The sequence below is a fragment of the Lissotriton helveticus genome, chromosome 1_1 (genome assembly GCF_964261635.1).
Source record: "Lissotriton helveticus chromosome 1_1, aLisHel1.1, whole genome shotgun sequence".
Lineage (NCBI taxonomy): Eukaryota > Metazoa > Chordata > Amphibia > Caudata > Salamandridae > Lissotriton > Lissotriton helveticus.
In genome coordinates this window covers 368,078,634-368,097,713 of record NC_136057.1, presented here as the reverse complement: position 1 = coordinate 368,097,713, position 19,080 = coordinate 368,078,634, and the positions used below count along the sequence as shown (strand labels likewise).

The window sequence follows — 19,080 nt, the reverse complement described above, 5'->3', positions numbered from 1 at the left end:
ATATGTTCTGTAGCTTTAGAGAATAGAATGTTATGGAATGTTCGGACGTCACTGTGGTCTTAGGGTGGTGCCAGTGTCAATTGATGATAGGCATCGCATCTGCTGAGAGACATTGTGTGCTGTTGCCTTGCTGTTACATCAGGCGCCATTTGGACTACTTCAGCTTTCTGCTTCATTTATTCAAGCCCAACAATTCTAGTTCTTTATCAGAACTCTGTAATGTTCAGAGGCAGCTGTTATGGGTAGAAGGCATAGTGATGTGTGGGATGAAACTGTAATAGTGCTTGGCTCAGGGACCAGCTATACATTTCGGGGGTAGATTTCGGCAGGTTAGGAGTCAATCAAAATGCAACATTTTTGGAAGTGTTAAGCTGTCTGGTTTACAATAGAACATATGCTCGTCTTGGGATTGAATGTGAAGTTCGTCCATGGGTCCTCACCTCTTTGGAATTTATGCATTCTGTGTTTTTGGGTTTATGGGGCTGACAAAAGTTTTCTCATATTTTTTTAATAGCCTGGGTAGGTCAGGATTTTTTTGCGTTATCAAGCTGGACTTCTACAACACAGGTGTCTAAGTTGCATTATTGAACGTTTCCGTCTGAATTGAGGGATCGCAGACTGGTAGACCTGACATCCTTGCTTTGGTATTCCCCTACACCTTTTGCCTTGACTCTTCCATTTTTACTGAACTGTTTATTGTTGGCATTAGGACTCTGTGCACTTTTCTCCTACTAACCAGTGGTAAAGTGCGTGTGCTCTCTCCCTTAAACAAGGGAAAATTGGAATACCCACAATTGGAACATTTGATTTACTGAAGTCCCTAGTTAATGGTTCTACATGGACCCAGGCCATGTAAATTAAATGCTTCTAGTGTTCAGCAGCACTCATTGTACCACCAATTAAAGTAGCACTGTAAAACATGTTTCAGACTTGCTACTGCAGTCCATGGTGTAATTTTAAACTGCTGTTTTAACTTGGCAAAGTAATGCTTTTGCCAGGAAATAACTTTCCTTTTTAGTACTTATAAGTCACTCGTAGGGTAGGTCCTAACCACTCCTATGGCAGGATGCATGGTATCTAAAAAGTGGGGCATGTGTGTTTAGGAGTTTTTCACTGACAGGATATGTAAAACGTAGTTGGTTCACTCTTGTAAGGCTCTCTCTCCCATAGACTAATACTGACTTACCCTTTTACACTTAATATGCGACAACCTCTCTGTAGAACATTTCCAGACTGGTGGAAGATTCAGGAGGACTGTCCTGGTGTCTGAAGAATGAAGATTGGATCTTACCTGGAACTCAGGATCCCTAGATCTGACTTAAGAGCATTTGGCTGGTCTCCTGTTTGAGGTACAGGGAACAAACAAGTTTTCAGAGGCCTCTCCTGTCACTACTCAGCACCAACTGGACCTGCCTGATCCCTGCTGTTGGTCTCTGGTGGAGTGAGGCCTGATCCCCAGGAAGTGGCTGTTCAGGTCCTAGACCCTTTACTGGCATCAGAGAGTACTCCTCCTGTTCTGTATCTTCACCTGAAGCTCAGAAGTTAGAGGTTTTTGGGCTCCTTGCGACAGTGAACAGACTCCTTGCATCGAAGAAAGCAGGTTGCAGCTCTGCTGCAGAAAGGGGCACCCAAGTTGGTCCCAGTTCTGGTAATTGGGATGGGGTGCGATTCTTCACACTTCCTAGACCCCAGGAAAGATGTCAGTCTTCGACAGATCCTAGACCTCAGACTCTTGAACTTTTAGCGTCGCAAGAAATGATTCATATGCTGTCCCTGGCTCAGGTTCTTCTGGCACTGGAAGAGGAATAGACTGTATGTTGTACCTCAAATTGCAGGACATGTATTTGTGTATACTGGTGCTCCCATTTAGCACCTCTCGTCTTGAGCAATTTAATGGCATTGGTTGCGACTCATCTCGAGGTTGGGGTGCTCCATATTCCCGTACCTGAATAACTAGTTGCTGAAAGCCAGCTCACTGCAGATGCTGTTGCATCACATACAGGCCACAGCCTTGCTGATATTCTACGTGGGCTTTTTATCAATGAACCCTCTCAATACCTTCTGTTCATAGAGGCAGTACTGGACACAGCATCTGCATGAGCTTTCCATCCTCCTCAGAGAATCCCAGGAGATTTAGGCTAGTCCAGTCCTGATGGTCTTCTTCATGGTAGGTCTTCTGACTTTATACATCCTCCTAGGCACATATAGGCTCTTTAGTGGTACCTCCACAGTCAGTTTTTCCAGGAGAGGTGACATCCATCAAACACCATTGTGATCTACTGAAATACTGCAGCAGATCTGCCCTGGTAGTCAGTTGCAGAGCATTTGTGTCAAGGTATGTCATTCTACAAGCCATCCCTCTCCCTCACACGCACCTCCCCAAATTACTGGCCATGACAACAATGGTGATGGATGCATCTACCCTTGGATGGAGTGCTCATCTGGAAGAGCTGGGGGAACAGAGGCCTCTGATTTCCACAAGAGCCGGTATTGCACATCACGCTGCTTTAACTGAGCGTGGTTTGGGTGGTACTCAAAGCCTTCCTTCCCTTTGTGGTCAGTCTGTTCAGATCTTGACAGACAATATAACACAATGTGGGACATCAGTAAGCAGGATGGAGTGAGATCTCGCCTCCTTTGTTGAGAAGCATAAAGACTGCATGCTTCGGGGCACTATCATGGGATCTAGGTAGTCCCCAACCATCTGGCTGACTTTGTCAACACAAGGGTTGACAGCCTCAGTGAGCATCATCTTGTTGACCATGAGTGGCGGGTCCATCTGAAGTTGGCACAGCACATCAGGTAGAGCTTTTTGCCACTCACGACAATGCCATGGCCCCAAGTTCTGTGCCCTCCAATATGCATTGCATAGGGACTCATTTTGATTAACCCCTTCGGTGCTCATGACGAGCTCAGCTCGTCATGGCATATACCTCTCAGGTGCTCATGACGAGCTCAGCTCGTCATGACCACACCCATTTTTATTACGACCCAGCACTGCAGGGGAATCGCTCCAGCAGCCATGAGGTTAAGGTGAAACTTTCAACTTTACTTTTTTGTTTCAAATCCCCCCTCACCCGCAATGCCCCTGTTTCCTAAGGTCTGAGGAAGATTTAGTCCTCCGAACTAAAGCGTTGATCCTTCCCCAGGTTGTCACCTCTTTCCATCTTGGGCAATGCATTATGCATCCTAGTTTCTACCCTCCACCTCATCCCACCAAGGTGCAGGAAAGACTACACTGGCTGGACCCAAGTTAGTTTTCACATTGACCGACTCAAAGAGAACAGGTCTCACGACCAGCCCTTTGTAGGGTTTACAGTTAGGTATGGCAGTTCAACAGAGGACTTCATCCCGATGGATGATTCTGTGCATAAAGATGTACTACCCCCAGTAAGAAGGAATGTGGGGCCGTTTCACCAGGGCAAAGTATTTTAGCTCAGCAGTAGCCAGTGGTTTTCCTCTCCCAGGGAGAGTCATGCAATCATATGGTCTTCCCTTCATACCTTTCTCAAGTATTGTTTAGATTTAGAGGTGAGAAGGGATGGCCACTTCACATGCTCAGTGCTCCATATTTTCCCTGTTTGACTGTCCTTCAGACCCACCACCTAGGGAGGAATCGTAGGTGAGAAATCTGAAGTATCTATCAAATGAAAGTTAGTGACCTTTGATAATCGTTCTGGTGTATAGTCACCCAAAGAGTCTTCTCTGATCCCACCTGCCTCTCCGTTCTGAAGGATGGTCTTAGGCCACAGTTCCAAAGGTTCCAAATTAGATTCTTGTGCTGCACTGCTTCCAATTGATCGTCATTCCTCAAACATACTCAGTCACGGAGTAAGTAGTGAAAAGAAAGGTGTTAGCTGTGAAAGCTGGTTACTTTAGCCTTCCGTGAGCAGAAAGGCAGAACATTGTATTCATATGATAAAATAGTTTGACTTTTGGTGCCATCAAATGTAAGAGGACCTAATTGTAACACCGTTCTCTTGAGACATGCTGCCTTGATACAGAGTTGGCTATTGAGTTCAGTTAGTATCTGGGCAATATTTTTTGGAGACTTGAGTGTTTGCTTGGAGTAAACCTAACTTTTAATGGTCATTGGGGCGACCTGGACATTGTATAAGCTGCCTGGCTTACTCTTTATCAAATCCATTAATATCAGTATAGTATATTAGTCTCAGCCTGTCCTACAAAACAATTATTAATCTTTGTGGGTGGTGGCAGGTGACAGATGTAAGTTCACAAGATCTTTTACATGTTCCCATTAAATTGGGTTTTACTGATGCTCCAGAAATGTGTGTAATCTTCCCAAAATAGAACCTATTACTTCCAAATCCATATATGATGCATGATTCTGTCTGTTAGGTGTGCATACAGGCTATATGTTGCAGAAATATCCATCACAGAAACGACCTTCAAGAAGCCCCTGGTCTGTGCCTCAGACACTTCAACAAGTTTTATTGTCTTGGGTTAGGAGACATGTGTAGCTTTGACAATTAATTACATGCACCCTCCTTTGTGAAAATGGCAGTTAAGGCATGTCCAACCCTTACTAAGCTGGGATATCGTACTTTTTTAAAGTGGCACGACATTTGTTTTGCTCTATGTTCTTGCCAATACCCTACCAGTGCTTTCCTGACTACTGATTACTGGATAGTAACTATATCAGAGTTATTGTTTGCATTTGCTTTGGATGTAGAGGGAACTCTGCATTTCACCTTAGATAGGCATCCAAGCTTGCACATCATCCTGACCTGGCTGTCCTGTGCCTACCTAAAGCTCAAGCAAACCAAGACATTATCCTCTCCATTGCCAAATGCTACGGTACAAACCTGGCTCAGTGACGTACCTTGACGGCTTCCAACCCCAGCTTTCACTGTATGCAGAGTCACTTGAATTAACTTTGACAGCAGCCTCACCCTCAAGGAACACATTGCCAAAATCTCAATTTCGCCTGGCATTAGTTCTCTTTTCTAAAGAAAGTCAAACAATTTCTTCCAGATAGTGACTTCAGAGCTCCTGTTCAACCCTTAAGACTCTGGGATTTGGATGATGGCCTTTTAGACTCCATACTGGCACCCCTAAGGGCATCTTAGGTGCTGCAACACATCTCAATCAGGGCCTTAATGGTTATGATCAACTCACCCTAGCCTGATCAAATCACCCTAGCCTGATGAAACTGTGTTAGCTCTCCTTGGCGGATGTATGACGTTACAACGCATACTTTTACAACGCCTACCATTACCACGCAATTTTTACAACGCAGGATCCTTTACAACGAAGTACCATTACAACGCATGTATTTACAACGCAGGTACCTTTACAACGCATACCATTACAACGTAAGTATTGGTAAATTTATAATATTTTTTTAAATGTAAATTTAATTAAAATTAATATTATTTAATTTAATTTAATTAATTTTATTTAATTTAATTAAAATAATTTAATTTAATTTAATCAATTTAATTTAATGTAATTTAAATTTAATTATATTTAATTTTTACCCTTTATCCCTTTACCCAAAAACCCAATACTGACCCTGAACACTAAAAATACCCCTTTATCCAAAAACTCAAAACTGACCCTGAACCCTAAAAATACCCCTTTACCCAAAAACCCAAAACTGACCCTGAACCCTAAAAATACCCCTTTACCCAAAAATCCAAAACTGACCCTGAACCCTAAAAATACCCCTTTACCCAAAATACCCCTTTACCCAAAAACCGACCCTGAACCCTAAAATTACCCCTTTACCCAAAAACCCAAAACTGACCCTGAACCCTAAAAATACCCCTTTACCCAAAACCCCAAAACTGACCCTGAACCCTAAAAATACCCCTTTACCCAAAAACCCAAAACTGACCCTGAACCCTAAAAATACCCCTTTACCCAAAAACCCAAAACTGACCCTGAACCCTAAAAATACCCCTTTACCCAAAAACTCAAAACTGACCCTGAACCCTAAAAATACCCCTTTACCCAAAAATCCAAAACTGACCCTGAACCCTAAAAATACCCCTTTACCCAAAAACCCAAAACTGACCCTGAACCCTAAAAATACCTCTTTACCCAAAAACCCAAAACTGACCCTGAACCCTAAAAATACCTCTTTACCCAAAAACCCAAAACTGACCCTGAACCCTAAAAATACCCCTTTACCCAAAAACCCAAAACTGACCCTGAACCCTAAAAATACCCCTTTACCCAAAAACCCAAAACTGACCCTGAACCCTAAAAATACCCCTTTACCCAAAAACCCAAACTTATAATATTTTTAATAAAATTATATACTTACCAATACTTACGTTGTAATGGTATGCGTTGTAAAAGTACTTGCGTTGTAAATACATGCGTTGTAATGGTACTTCGTTGTAATGGATCCTGCGTTGTAAAAATTGCGTGGTAATGGTAGGTCGTTGTAAAAGTTGCGTTGTAAAGGTTGTATACCCTCCTTGGCAGCAGGCACGGCCTTCTAAAGCAGCTGCATCATTTACAAAGCTGTCGCAACCTACACCCCCAGTTATGTTCTATGTCATGTTGACTTTTATAGCTCAATAATCACCCGATAAGTTATCCAGGCGCTTGGGCAAGGTGTGTTGGTGTGTGGCCCCAAGGTGCTTATATGAAGAGCCAGGTCATCCGCTTCTTAAGAGTAGGGTCTGAAATTTTGAGGGGTGTTGTTCCAGTCTTGGGTGTGATATAGCAGAATGAGCGACCTCAAGGTTTGTGGATACAGGGAGTGTGTGATAGTGAGGCAGAACGTAGGTGTCTGGTGGGTTTGTGAAAGTTTATGTGGCAGCTCAGGTATGCTGGCCCTGTATATAGGGGTTTGTTTGTGTGCATGAGAAGTTTGAATTGGCTGCACTTGTGAATGGGGAACCAGTGACTCTTCCAGAGCTGCGGTGTGATGTGGGTGCAACGTGGGAGATAGAATATGAGTTTTGCGACTGCGTTCTGGATGGTCTGGAGTCTGTGTAGAAGTTGTTTCGAGATTCCGGCTTAGAGTATGTTGCTGTAGTCCAGCCTCCTGATGATGAGAGCTTGCATTACGGTCCACCTGGTTCTCTGAGACAACCATTAGAAGATCTTTCGAAGCATGCGTAGAAGCAGGAGGTGCATGCTGCTGTGGCTTGAGCCGTCATGTTGAGCTTGTCATCTTAGATGATCCCTAGATTTCTAATGTGGTTTGTGGGTATTGGTCCTATCTCCGATGGCAACCAGGTGGAATCCCATTGGGAGGTTTTGTTGCCGAAGACCAGTACATCCGTCTTGTCAGAGTTGAGCTTCAGGCAGTTGATTGGCATCCAGTTGGCTACCATGGTCATGCAGGTGGTGAAGTTGATTCTGCTGGTGTTTCTTGTTCGCCAGGGTGAGGATGAATTGGGTGTCATCTCCTTAGTAGATGGTGGTGATGTCTTGTGATAGGATGATATTGGCTGCTTACCATGCAGACAAGTTCCCCATCTCTGGTGATTCTCAGTACACCCACCGCTTAGACACTATCAGACTGCAGACTAAGTGAAAACAAAGAAAAAAACAATGGAGCATGCCTTTCCAATCTATGCACCTGAATCTGGAATAATATCCCCGTATCCATTAGGACCGCCCCAGCGCTGCACCAATTTAAGAAAAAGTTGAAGTCTCACTTTAGAGAAAACTACATTACAATGCATTAATTGTCCACAACCCAGTTCTCTCTCCCATCAGGGTGCTTTGACTGTACGATTCCCGTTGATCGTGTATAATGCTCCCTGGTTTGAGCTACAAAAATACTACATACAAAGGTATATACCTATTTTACTTACTTGTTTGCAAGTATATGCACACCACCTTTAAACCATAGCAGTTTTACTTATTATTACTTTTACACCTTTAATGCTTAGTACTTATGTTTGAAAATAAATGTTAAAGCATCACAGGCTTGCTAAGGGCAGACCTGTTGTGTTTCTGTAGGTATGTATGTGGTATTTACATAGGCCACATTTCGCCAAAAGGCAGGCGAGCGCTGTACAGGGTCAAAGACCAGCATAAAGTCAAAAACTGATAAGACTGGTATCTATTTTGGATCGTTAATTCTGTGATCGTTAATGCCTCTTGGCTTTGCCTGTGCATTTTTCCTTTTGTTCTGTCGAGAAGAAGCACTAAATATCCTCTTTCAGTTCTATTGCTTTTCATGCTGTGCCGTTTTATCGTTACTATTTTTGTGCCATCTGTGTAATGAGTGATGTACAGTGATTGAGCAAAAAGCATTCAATTTATGAAAAAAACATTGAATTAAACCAGTCCTGCGACATTGGATACTTTGAAACATCCTGTATGGCATCTTTAGTTACAGAGGACTATTGCTCGTATAAACTAACTTGGATTGAAGGTCTTCCGGTGATTTCCGGGGGTTCATTAACCCAGGCTTTCTAAATATTGCCGTCCAGTAGACACCCATCCTATTCTAAACTTAAGCAACGTACCTTACAAGTGATAGAAACCTGTGTCTCATTGCTAGAATATTTGTTTTTTCATCATGTCTACAGTTTGCTGTTGCAGATAAAGACCTATTCCATTTGAAGCATGCTTAGCTATTCTGGACAACAGTCAGCGAGTTCCATTACTTTGAAATTTACAAAACCCTGCTTCCAATCTCTCATGTCATTCATTCTTCAGTTAGCCTGGACTTCTGGAGCACACTAGGCTTTGGAGACTAAAGACCTAAATGCGTAGCACTCTAAGAAGTACCAGGGATATAGTGGGCAAAGGACCGCGTCAATTTGCTAATTAAGCAAAAAAAATCCTGAAGTTGCAGCAATTGCATGGAGGCCCCATTTCCTGTTCTTGTGAAGGAAAAAAAGCTATGCATCACCTTTCCCTATTTAAATTTAGACACCTGGCGCGAGATGGCCATGGAGCCATCACTCTATTACCGATCTCTGTGGGGCAGGAATGCACCGAAGGGGGCTTTAGATTAGTTTAAGCAGATGCAATAGGATTCCATCGTGAATTTGTATTTTTTTTACATTCTGATGTAAGAGCTTTTTTGATGGATAAATATTCATCAGAAGATGAAAACTGCCTTAGTGATTCGGATAACAAGACGCTTCTGTGTGTTGAAGCAGTTTGCATTTTACGGCTTGCCTGCTATCCTACTGCTCCCTGACGTCAGGTACAACTCCATGAATTAATGAGTGGTGCTGTATTTCTCCAGGTTCATAAAGGGGTGTGGTGTGCCTATGTTTGTTTGGCGGGGTCATTGAGTTCAAGGCATGTGGTCCACCGACAAAAATATTATTTATTAAACAATCGTTGAGCGATATGCTGTACTATTCGAAATGCGCTTGTGAACTCTGTCATAGAGGAGCATTCATGGAAGGGCCTAATTAATTTAGGGACCTCAACCGTGAAATCACCTATGTCAGTCTGATCAATTGTTTTCGTTTATTTGTTTTCTATTCCTTTTCAAATCTTGCAATACGTGTAGAAAAGTTTACATTGAAGATTAATAAACTCCACACAGCAATGTTAAGTTTGAAGATACAAAATTGCATCTAAAAACCGCCAGTTCACCTTCTGAGAGTTAAAATGCCTCAGTCCTTTAAATTCGATAATGTCTTCGATTGAAAAATATGTTAAAACCTGTGTTCCTGGTACCCATGACTAAAGGCTCGGCTGCCTTACCTGTCTACTCCACTCCTTTTTGCAGTTCTGAGGCACTTCACCATGAATAAATGAAATACTGCCCAAGGTCTACCTTCCTATAATAGTATGACATAGGTGTATCCCTACTCATATTGGGGAGAGGATCTAGCCTAACGGCTAGGGCGTTCGACCTTGGAGAGGGGGAACTGGGTTCTAGTCTCGGCTGGGACGCTCAACATCCTGGGATTCTGGGCAAATTACTTAATCTCCTTGTACTTAACAAAAATGAATGTGTCCTCATGTAACGCAACTGGTGCTATGTTACCTGATTTCGGGTCAAGTTTGCGGTTCGGAATAACAAAAATAGAAAGAGCCCAAAACTCAGACTTTCTGTCAAGCCTAAGATATGAAATAAGATGGTGTAGGCAAAAGACTGACCTCTCTTCTGCAGTATGTTGTTCCGTATACTGAAACGTAGGATAGGGTCGGGGTGGTAAGCTGTTCATTTGCAGGATTCTTTAAGGATCAAATTATCTCACTTCTTGATGGGGGCTGGATACTTTTTATGATTTTCTTCAGGGCTGCTGTTTCAGCATTCTTGGGCAATAGCTTCCATGCAAAGATCTCAGAACAGGAACTTGTGCACATCATTTAATTATTTTATCATGGAGGACATTGTTTTTACTGTGTGGTGTGCCACATTAATATCAAAATTCATATTCAGAAACTACAGTTAATGCAGAACAGAGACATCTGCATCAGTTATAACCTAAGAGAAACCAAGTCCTGTGAGCCATGAAACATCAACTAACGTGGCTTACCATATCCAACACAAAGTTCTCAACTTAATCTGAAAAGTTATTGGGAAAGCCGCCAAATACATGTCAAATGGTTTCCAATTCCATAGACCATTCGCACCCCTCCTTTGTTCGTAGTCTAAACTGTATGTGTCCAAATGAAGGAGGCAGATCTTTAAAGGTAGCAGAGACAGCACTCTGGAACACCCTTCCCAGAAGTATAAGACTAAGGCTAATCAGCCGCTTCATCAGTTTCAAGACAAAATAAAACCCAACTTCTACAACCACGAGCTTGCTTCTGTCTCTCAACCGGTTGAACCCCCTGCAATCACCTGCATCTTCTGCGCTATTGTAGCCATAAGTAATGCATATAAATGTGATTTTCTGCATTTCTTTTTAACTTTTATGTTTTCATTTGTATTGATTATTGAATTTTAGTCTGTATGCTCCTTTTGATTGTTACGGTAATAGAAAAATCAAGGAACCTGTTTTTTAGATCTATGCACATAGGAACTGGAGCCAGGCCCGGACTTGGCCCTATCAGTCACTGGGCGTTTCCCCAGGAGGCCGAAAAGAGTGGGGACCAACCTTTATGCTGGGGCCTGTGTTAATGCTGGCCATCAGCAGACCTCCACTCCCACTCCAGTCTGTGTAGGCGCTCTGCCAGCAAAGGAAGCCACAAGGTGCAGAGTCACATGGAGCAGAATCTGACAGTCAACATTAAAAAAACAAGCATTTGCAATTCAATAGGTCCCACATTACTGAACGTTTGAGCTATTGACGTTGCAAATAATATTGCAACGCCAATAGCTCCGAATTTCAGTAATGCGAGACCTATTACATGGCAGATGTTTTTTGTTTAAGCAGTATGGATAGGACAGTATGGAGTCAGGGGTATGAATGCTTCGAGGCTTTGATTAGAAAGTAGAGTGCTTTGCTGTATGAAGGTGAAAATTAGCATAGTTATGAAGAATGATATCGCTGTTACGAACTGCATGCATGTATTTTATCGACACATAGACATTGAGTGATTTTCCCCAAATCAGAGGATAAGCATCCCCGGCACTGGAACCTGGCTCCACAGCTTCAAAGTTGTCCTCTGCGGCTATTAATCACATTTGCTGTTCTTTGCGTATAGTTGGCATCGACAGTAAATCTTTACCTTACGACAGACCAAGAATAACACTGACAACTTTCCCATTGACAAAGGAACAAAGAAAATGTAGCTTTTTCCTAGGAAATAAACAAATTGCTTTTAAAGTAGCACAAAGGCTACCTTGCCAATCGAAATTTTTATTTTTGAAAGCTGTGCCTAGATACGCTCCCTTCCCAAGATAAATAAATGAGACACACTGACTTACAGATGACGGAAAAGCACATGAATAACCAAATGTAAACAATCTATAAATAAACAGATACTGTTTGAAAGCGCACAAACACGCCCTTTCCAATAAAAAACAACTTTTTTAAAACATTGCCAACACACTCCTTTCCCAACACAAAACAAGCACCGACCTCACCAAGAAACTAGAGCTGTGCTGCTATGAAGAAAAACAAGAAGTGTTGTACCATAGGCTTTCCTTGGGTGTCCCTTGGGACCTTTTTTGGGCACGTATGGTACTGCACCCTGCAACATGGCTAGGGAAAGTGATATGACTCCGTGGTGTCAGATGCTGACTAGGAAGCTGGGGATCTCTGTTCGAGTCCTGTGTCGGATCAACATTGAGCGCATGGATAGCTACGCTATATAAATAAAAGCAGCACGTTATATACATAAAACCTACTAATTTAACAAAGGAATTCAAAGTATCTGACTAATTTAAAATAACATAAGCATTCAAGCCCAATCTCGGGGGGGCGGAGGGGGGCAAGCAGTGTGGTGCAAGGCGGAGGGTAGACTGCTTAAATTAAACAAAGAGCAAAACAGCAGTGGCCTCAGGATTGTGGTTGGGGCATGCGAGCAGTGTTGTGGGAGGGGTGCGGGGAGGCACTGGAGACAAGAGACCAAAGCCGTGTTGTGGAAGGGGTGCGGGGAAGGCACACAGCAAGCAAATGAACGACTGAAGTTTCATTGCACAGTAAACAGAACAGTTCACCAGCAAAAATGCAGGCCAACAAAAAATAAGAGTTCTCTCTAATTTTAAATAGCCTGAACAGTAAGAACACATGTAAGAGGGCCAGTCCTGATGGGAGGATACACAATTCCAAAAGGAGGGTTCTGATAGATACATCTGCCAGTGGATTCCTCACCTTGTGAATATCCCCCTTGCGTCAGCATTGTTCGGAAAATTCTTCGTAGCACGCCGGCGTGGACGATGTCATAGGAACGCGGCATCGCGCGCGACTCCGTTTGACGTCACCGACTCCTTATTAGGCCCACGTCGGCGTGATGACATCAGTTCCCTTTTTTCCGCGTCGTCGACGCTAACGGTTTCTGGGATCTTCTGTGATTCAGATAGTAACTTGTTGCTATTTTGTGTTACTGTTTCTCTGTCGAGTGTCTATTCTTCGTCGAGGAAGACGGGGTTCAACAGTGTAGATCGTGTACCCGGATGATGTCTATTACCGACCCGCACGACGATTGTATGTGGTATCTTGATACAGACCATGATGTTAATAACTGCCGATCCTGCTTCAAGATGAACCCAAAGGCTTTACGAGAATGTGAGGCGAAACTTCTGCTGGCCAAAGTGAAAGGAAAAGAAGCTGGTAGATCTTCGAGGTCAACATCTAGACGCTCGAGGTCGAGGCAGAGGTCGCGATCGAAGTCGAGGACAAGAGCGGCGTCGAGGTCCAGAGCGAGGTCCAGGTCGAAGTCGGCTTCGGGTCATGCTTCGGGCTCCTCGAGGAAGAAGCATAAGAGGAGGAAGCATAGCTCAAGACATCACTCTGGCAAAGAGTCTTCGGATTCGAAGAGGAAGTCTTCGTCACGTATGCATCACAAGGACTTCGTGTCACCTTCACCTGAGCGATCTCGTGAGGGTTCCCCGGATCCGGAGCAAGAACCGAATCCGGATTCACGTCATTCTTCGGCGCATGAAGAAGACGAGGAGATTCCTCAGGCACCGACTCCGGTGGAGAGCCCAGAGGTTCCAGAGGGTCAGGAAGAACCGCTGGCAGAGCAGCCTCCTTCGGAGCAGCCGATGGGTTCGTACCCTCCCTTTCCTGGTCCTGGACAGGACCCCTCGCACTTCCTTAACGCCATGTTTGGCGTTTATACAAGGGCAATGTACCCCACTGGTGCACGGGCAGGTCCCATGGGTCCATTGTCTTTTAATTTGGGTGTCTCTCATGCTTACGCTCTGGCACCGTTTATGCCGACGCCTTATACACCTTGGCTCGGTACGGCGCCGCCGAGGTCATCGACTCCGCACACGGCTTCGCCGGCTCCGGAGCGACCTCGAGAACTGGATCGAGGTACGACGCCTGTTCGAGATTCTGTCCCGGCTCCTCGTTCGACGCCGGTCCCGGCTCCGTCTGAGTCGTTACCGGATCCGACGACTTCGGTTCATCTGGAGTGGTCAAGGCGCAGAGCTCAACGCCTCTTGGAGGAAAAGGAGTACGAAGATCCTGAAGTAGAAGAAGGAGAACTTCTGGATCAAGGGGACTGTTTTGAGGATCTGCATAGTGCTAGTGGCCTGGAACTCTCTCCTGAGTGGGGTTTGCCATCAGTTTCTGATGCACCATCTAAGGACGTGGCACCCTACCATGTTGTCAGTAGGAAGGCTGCGGAGCTGCTCAATCTGACTTTACCTACCGTTGAGTTCAAGACTAACATCCTCACGGAGGTTTTGCATTCGCCTTCCTCTATTATAGAGCCTACACTCCCATTCACTGAGGCTTTGACTGAACCAATAATCGAGGTCTGGAAGAGACCATTGACTGCTCCTGCGGTGTCCAGGTCGGTGGCAAGGCGTTACAGGGTGGCACCTGGTGACCCTGAGTTTCTTTCTTCACATCCTTCACCGGAAAGTCTGGTTGTGCAGGCCGCTTGTTCCAACAGATCTGCAGGTTCTTTTCCACGGGTGCCAGCAGATAAAGATTCTAAAAAATTGGACCAGTCTGCAAAAAAGATTTTCTCCTCTGGTAGCATGGCACTTAGATCTACCAACGCTACTTGCTTACTGGGGAGGTATGTTCATGCTTTAATGGACTCCGTGAAACAATTGTCAACTAAGCTTCCGGAGGAAGATAGAAAAAACTTCAATGAAGTAATCTCTGATACTCAGGCAGCGGCCCGCCAGGTAATACAGAGTGGCATGGACACGACAGACTCTGTGGCCAGGATAATGGGCTCTACTGTTGCCACGAGAAGGGCCGCTTAGCTAAAATCTTCTGAAATTTCAGCAGATGTACAGTCTACTCTAATGGACTTACCATTTGACGGAACTGGCCTCTTTGGAAAAAAAACGGATGTAGCATTGGAAAGGTTCAAAGATAGCCGGGCGACGGCAAGGTCTTTGGGCCTGCAGGCTAGGAGCTCTACCACCAGAAAGTTTAGGGGATTTGATAGATCCACTTTTCGTTCCTATAAACAAGGCCAGCAGCAACAGCAGAACCCTCTGTACAAGTCATACAGAGGTAGACAGAGGGGTCGTGGACGTCAGGCATCTTCCTCCTCTAATACCCACCCCCCACCTACAACAGCAAAGCAGCCCTAGATCTGCCATTCAGGATCATGCGGGTCCGTAGGGGGTCGGCTTACTCATTTTCTACGAGATTGGAAATCTGTTACATCAGATCTTTGGGTTTTCAATCTCGTAGAAAATGGGTATGCACTTCCTTTTCAGGAGTTCCCTCCCAATTACCCTCCTTGCCAAGGTTATTGTTCGGAGGACCACCTGCTTCTCCTGCAGGAAGAAGTCCTGGCACTGTTCAGAAAGGGTGTGATAGAGGTGGTTCCGGAGCAGGAGAGGGGTCAGGGGTGCTACTCCCGGTATTTCCTGATCCCCAAAAAGGATGGCAAACTTCGACCAATCCTGTATCTCAGGATCTTGAACTTGTATCTGAAACAGGAAAAGTTCAAGATGCTCACTCTTGCGCAGGTTCTTCAAGCGCTGTTGGAAGAAGACTGGATGGTGTCGATCGACTTGCAGGATGCTTATTTCTGCATCCCCATCCTGAAGTCGCACAGGAAGTATCTCCGTTTTACGGTGGGATCGCAGCACTACCAGTTTGCGGTCCTTCCGTTTGGACTTACTACTGCGCTTCGAGTTTTCACCAAGGTGATGGCAGTGGTGGCTGCGCATCTCAGAAGGTCGTGGATTCCTGTGTTCTCCTATCTGGACGACTGGCTGATCAAAGCAGAGTCGTCTGAGAAGGTGCTCCATCATCTGCAAGAGACAACTCAGTTGTTGCACAGGTTGGGTTTTTCGATAAATGTACCCAAGTCTCACCTGGTGCCCTCCCAGCGCAACCTGTTCATAGGTGCGGTACTGGACACTACTGTATGTCGTGCATTCCCTCCACCTCAAAGGATTCGCGACATACAAGAAATGATTCCTTTATTCTACAATGGAGCGGTTGTTCCAGTCCTGAAGGTCCTTCGTCTGATGGCTTCTTGCATTCTGTTGGTCAACCATGCACTCTGGCACATGAGGGCACTCCAGTGGTGCCTCCGCAGGCAGTGGTATCAACACAACGGAGATCTCAGGGAGTCAGTGAGGATCTCCAGAGAAACTGCAGCGGATCTGTCTTGGTGGAGCGTGGAAGGCAATCTGTCTCAAGGAAAGCCTTTCCAACTGCCTCCATCGGTTGCCACAGTGATAACGGATGCATCCACTCTCGGGTGGGGTGCTCATCTGGGGGATCTGGAGGTCAAAGGTCTTTGGTCTCCAGAGGAAAGGTTGCTTCACATCAACCTTCTAGAGTTGCGGGCGATATGTCTGGCGCTCAAGGCCTTCCTCCCTTCCCTTCGCGGTCAGTCGGTTCAAGTCCTGACGGACAACACGACCGCGATGTGGTATATCAACAAGCAGGGAGGAGTAGGGTCGCAGTGTCTCTGCAGAGAGGCTCTGCGTCTCTGGTCCTGGGTTCAGGACCATCAGATTTGTCTGATGGCAAATCATCTGGCCGGAGTTCTGAACGTACATGCAGACGTTCTCAGTCGGCAGTTCTCTGCCGACCACGAGTGGAGGCTCCATCTGGAGGTTGTTCACGACATCTTTCAGATGTGGGGGACTCCTCGGGTGGACCTGTTCGCCACTAGCGAGAATGTGCACTGCCTGTCATTCTGCAGTCTCCAGTATCCGATGCAAGGAGCACTGGGGGACGCGTTTCAGTTGAGTTGGGGAAGTCAACTCCTTTACGTGTTTCCTCCCATACCCTTGATTCCTCGGGTTTTGAGGAAGATTCGCCAGGACCGGGCCCAAGTCATATTGGTCGCCCCGGATTGGCCAAGAAGGATGTGGTACACGGGCCTACTCCACCTCTCCTCTCACCCGCCACTCCGTCTCCCTCTCAGGGTAGATCTCCTCTCTCAGATGGAGGGGCAGGTTCTACACCCCCACCTCCAGACATTACACCTTCATGCCTGGAGATTGAACGGGGCAACCTGAATTCCTTTTCTCTCCCTCACGATGTGGTGGATGTCATTCTTTCGGCCAGGCGTGACAATACCAAATCCATCTATTCGTATAGATGGTCTAAATTTGTTGTTTGGTGTAGGGAGAAGGCTATTGATCCTTTGAGGGCTCATCTGTCCGATATTTTTCAGTTTGCTCTCTCTTTGGCGCAGCAAGGATTTACTGTTGCCACAGTCCAAGGTTACCTTTCGGCGTTATCGGCATTTCTCTGCTTGCCGGACCAGCCGTCTCTTTTTAAATCTCCAGTGGTTTTGAGGTTTCTGAAGGGCCTCACTAATAAGTTCCCTCCTTCTCCATTTATCGTGCCTCAATGGGACTTAAATCTTGTCTTAACATTCTTAATGGGTTCTCCCTTCGAACCCTTACACAAGTGTCCCATGAGGCTTTTGTCTTTCAAGACGGTCTTCTTAGTTGCAATCACCTCGGCAAGGAGGGTGAGTGAGCTTCAAGCTCTTAGTTCTACGCCCCCATTCCTGACCATTCATGCTGATCGAATGGTTCTTAGGACCAGGGCTGCTTTTCTGCCTAAGGTGGTAACTCCCTACCATCTAGGACAGTCCATTACCCTTCCTACCTTCTATCCTCCCCCTCACCCTTCTAAGGAGGAAGAGAGACTGCACCGTCTGGACCCTAAGAGGGCGGTGTCTTTTTATCTGGACAGAACTAAAGACTTCCGGTTGGACGACCAGCTATTTGTTGGTTTTGCTGGCTGTCGGAAGGGCAGAGCGGTGCACAAGCGCACACTTTCCAGGTGGATAATCCTGTGCATCAAGATTTGCTACTCCCTGGCAGGTAAGGACCCTCCTGAGGGTATAAGAGCTCATTCTACCAGAGATAGGTCTGCTACTTCTGCATTGTCTAGAGGTGTACCTGTTGAGGACATTTGCAGAGCCGCGACTTGGGCCTCCCTCCACACTTTCGCGAAGCATTACTGCTTGGATACCGAAGTGAAGAGGGATAGCCACTTCGCACGCTCTGTCCTCCAAGATTTCTTGGTATAGCAGGGTGGACACCCTACTCCGGGAGTGGGGACTGCTGTGGGACTCTATTCACGTGAGGAATCCACTGGCAGATGTATCTATCAGAAGAACAAGTTACTTACCTTCGGTAACGCTTTTTCTGGTAGATACAGTATCTGCCTGTGGATTCCTCACTGACCCACCCGCCTCCCCGTTGTCCATTCTGCTATACCTAGGTTTATGTATATTTATATTTATATTTGTATATATATTGGTTTTTTTTATACCTTTGTTTCGCACTATGTGTGCTGTTCTGGTTTGTATGTACTATGTACACTGTATATATGTATATTTGCTGTCATTGGTCCGTCCAGGTGCCTCGAAGGCACAGAAAAAAGGGCGGAACTGATGTCCTCACGCCGACGTGGGCCTAATAAGGAGTCTGTGACGTCAGACGGAGTCGCGTGCGATGCCGCGTTCCTATGACGTCGTCCACGCCGGCGTGTTACGAAGAATTTTCCGAACGTTACTGACGCAAGGGGGATATTCACAAGGTGAGGAATCCACAGGCAGATACTGTATCTACCAGAAAAAGCGTTACAGAAGGTAAGTAACTTGTTCACTATTAAGTTTATTTACCAATGAAAAGCTAGCATTTCTAAAGGACAGCAAGAAGAACCAATGAAAAAGATGGGTGTTTTTTCAAGCTTTTATCCTAGATACAGCATGTCTCGAAGAGACCGCACATGCTCTGCTGGAATTTTTCAAGAACAAATGTGAACTTTGTTGTGGCTTACTTTAGGATTCCAAACAAATTGCATTTTAAAATAATTAATGAGCTTAAGGCACCTGCTATAGAGCTCGTTTTATGCACAGAAAGCTCTGTGGTACAGTAGCATAATGTTGGTGGCCTGTGAACTTGCTGGAGAGTTCTTTATGCACTTTTGACAAAATGTTGACTCTCCATAAAATAGCATAAAGGGTTACTGTGCCTGCTGCATGGCACAGCATGTAGCAGGCAGATCACAGATTTATTTTATTTAGATAGCTCAGTGCATTACAGAGATTCGGATGTGACCAGTAGGTCACAATTTACAATCCTTGAAAAATTGCTTA

The 19,080-nt window shown here is 45.2% G+C and overlaps 1 protein-coding gene across 5 annotated transcripts in view; it reads left to right on the top strand.

The window, feature by feature from the left end:
- ADIPOR2 (adiponectin receptor 2) overlaps nt 1-19,080 on the top strand; it is a 496,680-nt gene that overhangs the window by 425,645 nt on the left and 51,955 nt on the right. The gene's annotated exons all lie outside the window — the stretch shown is intronic.